We start from the raw sequence: 6,000 nt of genomic DNA, 5'->3' as shown, positions 1-6,000 counted from the left end.
TTGGGATTCTTTCTCTCCCTCTCCTTCTGCCCCAGTCCTGCTCTCTCTCTCTCTCAGAATAATAATAATAATAATAAAAAGGAACTCCCAAAAGCACATCTCAAGATTTGGGGGATAGCAGCATGGTTTTAGGATATCAGGTACATATTTACATATAAAATATTCCACTAGACCCAGTTCTAGCAAAGAAGTCAAAGTGAGGAAAGGCAATAGAGAAGAGAGAAAGGAAGAGCTTAATTCTGAAAAGGTAAAAAAGTATTTGCAGCTGGAACGGGTGGAGGAACAAAATGTGGTTCAAGAGACCAAAAAAACTCATCTAGTCTAATCTATCAAATGCTTCAACCCCTTCTAACACATTACTATCTTCTTGTTGCCAAACTTGGCTTGGATGTTTCCAATTGCAGGGACTCAAAACTTCCCTTATTTCATTCTGTTGCCTAACGCTGACTGCTAGAACATTCATTTTTATACTTGGCTGAACAGAAAGATGTGTGGGATAAACTTTACTTTCTTTTTTCCTGATGCTACTAAAAGGAAGCAGAAGTGTGGGGACCGATAGATTGTTAAGACAAACTACAACTTCTGCCATGAAGCAAGATGTGTGCCTGGGTTGGGGAGTTACCTGCAGAAAATTAAGCAAATCAGAATCCTTTGATACCAAATCGTCAAACAGCCAAGAAACATACTAAAGTCTTGACTATAACCTACTATTCAGGGAGCGTGGATAAGGGAAAAACACTAAAGACTCATTATTTTTATTTGTACTAAAATTTATATACCATGTTTTTTTTTTTAAAAAAATTGTTAGTCAAAGTAGATTTCTCAAACTTGTAATTTTGTTTTCTTTTAATGTTTTTTTATTTATTTTGAGAGGCAAGAGTGGTAGAGAGAGGGGGAAGGAGGGGAGAGAGAGAGAGAGAGAGAGAGAATCTCAAGTAGGCTCTGCTCTGTCAGCACAGAGCTCGACGTGGGTCTCAGTCTCACAACACGAGAGATCATGACCTGAGCTAAAATCAACAAACACTTAATCCATTGAGCTGACTGGGCACCCCTCAAACTTGTAATTTTAATATTAAAGTTGGGAGAGAATGATAATATCTGCTCTTAATTGCTCTGATATTTACTCCACAGATAATGTGTCATCATGTAATTTCCAACTAATGTCTGCAACCCCAAATACAGAGTCAGGTCATTAGAAAGAATGCATTCCTCTTTAAGATCAAATTTGCTAAGTGAATAACAAAGGTACAAAAACCATTCTAACTGTGACTGAAGGTCAAGTGTTTACTAGTTTACAGTAGTACACACAAGCTCTCCTAATAGTTGATGTCATTCGCAATGCCAGGAACCTTGAGGTGGGATAAATAAGGACAGCAGTTGGTGTTCCTGGCCACTTAAGCCAAGATCAAGCATTTCTGCCAAAACATGCTTCTCTAATTGCATACGTTTGCACACAACATGGATAAGAATTGGTTACTTTTCCATTCGTCCTAGTCTAACTTTTTTTTTAAATGTTTATTTATTTTTTTTTTAATTTTTTTTTTCAACGTTTATTTATTTTTGGGACAGAGAGAGACAGAGCATGAGCAGGGGAGGGCCAGAGAGAGAGGGAGACACAGAATCCGAAGCAGCTCCAGGCTCTGAGTTGTCAGCACAGAGCCTGATGCGGGGCTCGAACTCACAGACCGAGAGATCATGACCTGAGCTGAAGTCGGACGCTCAACCAACTGAGCCACCCAGGCGCCCCGTCCTAGTCTAACTTTTTTGACAGAGAAATTGACATCTCAAAGTCTTGATATAAATAAAGCATTTGGGACATTAAAGTCCTTCTGGGAGCTTTTTAAAGGGCAGGAAAAAAGGGGCCACCCCCAGGGCATTTAATTCAATAGCGTTGGGGGGGTGTAACGTAGGAATCCGTATTTTTGCATAAGTTCCCCTTGGTCTTACTGGTGGTGCTGGTAATGGACATCAGTTTTAGGGTAATTGAAACTGAAAGGAAATTTACCGTGTGCATGAAGTGTGCCTTTAGTACCAGAAGGTGGCTCCATAACATATTAAATCAGGCATTTTGCCACTAGTTAACTAGGTTTTGAGGCCTTTATTTTCTCTCAATTACCTTTTTGGGAGGTAAGGAACGGCTGAAAAAGGCAAGCAGAAAAAGATGCAGGAATGCGGTGTGTGGAAGGAATAAATGGATATTAAATGAATTTTAAAATCATCACTGGTTATTAGCTCCTCTCAAATGTATTATAGCAAGTGTTGTTGCTAAAGGAAATTTTCCTTGAAGTATACTAAAAAAAAAAAAAAAAAAAAAAAAACCCAAAACTGGATGTCCACTAAATATAAAAGACACAGAGGCTCTCAGGATCTTCCTGAGCACTAAGCTTTCAAACCTGGGAGAAACAATCTTATGGCCGGCTACTACCACTATTCACTCTCATTGACAGAATCCCAGTCGTGGCCATAAATTCCTGGTGGACGGGACGTGATACCACACACCAACACTTCCTGTTTCAGCTTCTGCTGCCCTCTTTCCCAGTTCCTCAAAGACACTCAGCTGGGTACCAGCAGGGCATGGGTCCCAATGACATGGTGTCTGGTTCCAGCCTAATCAACAAAATAACCGGACCCCCAGCTTCCGATTGCACCCATGATGTCAGAAAAGTCTGTGATGCACCCTATGTGTTCATAAGGCGATGTTCTTGGTTCCCGCCCTTTCCTTGCAGGCTCCTGAATGTCTCGAGTTGCAACAATGATGTCACTCTTCCTGGAGGTAATTGCTGCTGCTGTTCATCATGTCCTCAGCACCACCCATGTTGGTGACATTTCTTCATCCTACTCTGATCCTTGTTGCACAGTGTTTCAGCTTGAATTGGGGAAAGAAGGTCCGGAATGGGGATAAGCTCTGCTGATGTGAGACACAAAACAAAGCAGCCTACATCCCATATATCAGTTACCTGCCTCCTCATGCCAGTCCTTCACCCTCCCCACACCCTCCTGGCAGGACAAAAAAAAAAAAAAAAAATGTAAAGGAGACACCACAGTGGAACTCAAAACATCCTGTAACCTCACTCACCTCTTGGCAATGCCACTGGACCAAAAGCATTCCTAGATTGTGATTCTCTTTGAGGTCTGTTCCTTTCCCGTCTAGCACACAGACTGGGAGGTAAGATTGGGTCTTGGATTTGGAGGCCAGAGACAGCCCCAGCTGCACTGTCATTAAGTCAACATATTCCCCCTGTGATTTTTAGGGTGCCTTCAATCACATAAAATCCAGGCTCTCTGGCCCTGCCAATCACACATGGCCAAATGGCAAGCCTTTTGGGTGTTTGCTCTGGGACCCTCACTGTTCATTTATGACATGATTCCAAAGAACACGAACCCGGTTAGACACTTTCAAAATAGAATGTAGCCTCCAAAAGAGGGCAAAGCCTGCAGTCACCTCTTCAGGAATTCAGTGGGGTCCTTGATCAAGTAATAGACAAAATGTCCAGAAAAGAAAACGAAGTTTGTAGATATAGAAACAGATTTGGTAGTAGGTAACAAAAGTGGATGAACAATTTAATGAGACTTGCAAGTGATAAAAAATTCTTTCAGAGCTAGTCAGCCTGTCCACTCGGGCTCTAGAATTCTACATCTTTGGAGATGAGAAGTGGGGATGAGAGGCAAGCACCGTCATTAAGAAAGTCTATGCATTTCCTCTCTGTGTGCCAGAGTTTCTGCATGCTTTCCCACTTTTTTCTTGCTTAGGTGACAGATTCCAATGATTTACTTGAAAGACTGTGTTTCTCCATCTGTTCTTCATTATACTGACTTATCTTCCTAAAGTACAATGTGAGTCATTTTACTCCCCTTCTCAAAAATCTGCAATGGCCTCTTTTGTCTATGGGGCAGGGGTGGGGAAAGGTTCACACTCTTTAATATACTTCGGTCGTAAACAATCTTTACCAGATTTAAAACACTAATAGGTAACATAGAATGGGAAGCCACTGGCATAGTGATCGAGAGACTTGGTGTCACAACTCTGCCACTAACTAGCTATGAGATCGTAGGCAGAATTACTTACTTTCTAAGCTTTAGTTGTCCTTGGTAAAATGGGGATAGTGATAGTTAACTCACTGGGCTCTTGTGAAAGTTCAGTGAGAATGAATGAGTCCTATTTCCCACTTGTTCCATGTACTACCACTGTAGGGGATTTTCCATTTTTCTTTCTCTGCCATTCACTGTCATAGCTTTGCTGCTCATGGTTTCTCATCAGCACATCCCTTTCTCACTCCAAAACCCTCCACCCATTTTCCACTTGCAGAAACTTTTTTCAGAATTCCAGTCTGGATTTGAATGCCTCCTGTGATAATGCATCCCTTGGCCCTCCCTACCCCCAGTCATCAAATTGTATTTGTCATCCTCTACGCATCTCTATCACCCCTTCATGCCATATCGCAATGTGTAATTCACATATTTCACTCCCTTTTCTCCTGAATTCTGTATTAGCTGAGATTCCTCAGATGCCAAATTTCACTTAACTTTTCCTCCATTCCTAGCACCTAGCAGAAATATTTGTACATGATAAGCACTCCATTCCATGAAAATTATCCCAGTCCTTTCATTAGTTTGGTCCTCCATTCCCTTAGTAACTTTTATAATATATTGACTAAATCCCAAACATTACTTTTATTTTAAAATTATTTTCCCAGAGCCCAAATTTCCATCGACTGATGAATGGATAAAGAACAGGTGGTGTATTTATATAATGGAATACTACTCGACGATGAAAAAGAATGAAATCTTGCCATTTGCAACAATGTGGATGGAACTAGAGGGTGCTATGCTAAGCAAGAGAAGTCAGTCAGAGAGAAACAAATATTATATGATTTCACTCATATGTGGGATTTGAGAAACCAGATGAACATTGGGGAAGGGAATAAGATAAAAAACAGAGGGAGGCAAACCATAGGAGACTCCTAAATACAGAGAACCAAGTGAGGGTTGCTAGAGGGGAGGTGGGTAGTGGGATGGGCTAAATGGGTGATGGGCATTAAGGAGGGCACTGGTTGGGATGAGCACTGGGTGTTATATGTAAGCGATGAGTCACTGGGTTCTACTCCTGAAGCCAAGACTACACTGTGTGTTATCTAATTTGAATGTAAATTTAAAAATATATATATTTTCCCCTAAATATCTCTGGCATAGTATAAAAAATCCCACTGATAATGTGGTTTCCATTACATTATATGAAAGAAAAATCATTATCTTATACTTACAGATTCTCAGCTGAGATTCTTCACGCAAGGTTTTTAAATTACAAAAGCGATGTAAAAATATTATAAAACCTTGGAAAAGAAAGAACAAAAGCAATACACGTTCCCACCTATCAAACATGAGCCTGTATTCTAAGGCTTTTGCTACCTACGAGTGTGGTCTGAACCAGCACAGCCACACACTTAGGAATGCAGAATCTGTGCCCATCTCAGAACAGTGCAATCAGAATATGATAGATTTACACCTTAATGTGTGAAAATCACCCCTCTAAGACACTGCAGAGAACCCCCAAGCTTCTGCCTCCTTCTAACAAACAGCACCCGCTGGACACCAAGTACAAATACCGTGATTTCATCTGCAAGATCTCTCCCAGGACTGACTCAAGAATATATGAAAAACATACGAAGAGAGTGTTGCCTTCTTTGGAGCTGTTTTCTTGTCCAAATCAAGTAGTTGTGATCAAAAAAGCTGCCAATTTCATAGAGGTGCAAACCTTCTCGTCTTCAGTGACTCCACTTCTCTGGTGTTTGAATTTTCACAGTGCTGTCTCTAAGTCTAAAGTTTCACGCTTTTTTAATATGCTCACTCCTTCCTCGAAGAGCTCAAAACTCAAGGGGAAGAAAAGACATTGAAATGGACATTCCACAATAGAGCTTAAAGCACACATTTTGCTTGCCTTGGCCAGTTTCATAAAGTTTTGTGTTTAGAAATTCTTTTTAAAAGGTTTGAAGCTCAAGGAAA

This window comes from Lynx rufus, unplaced genomic scaffold (genome assembly GCF_022079265.1).
Source record: "Lynx rufus isolate CCGP_SWC_20201006 ecotype Redwood Valley unplaced genomic scaffold, mLynRuf1.p SCAF_5, whole genome shotgun sequence".
Taxonomy (NCBI): domain Eukaryota; kingdom Metazoa; phylum Chordata; class Mammalia; order Carnivora; family Felidae; genus Lynx; species Lynx rufus.
Note: the sequence above shows the minus strand (reverse complement) of the source record.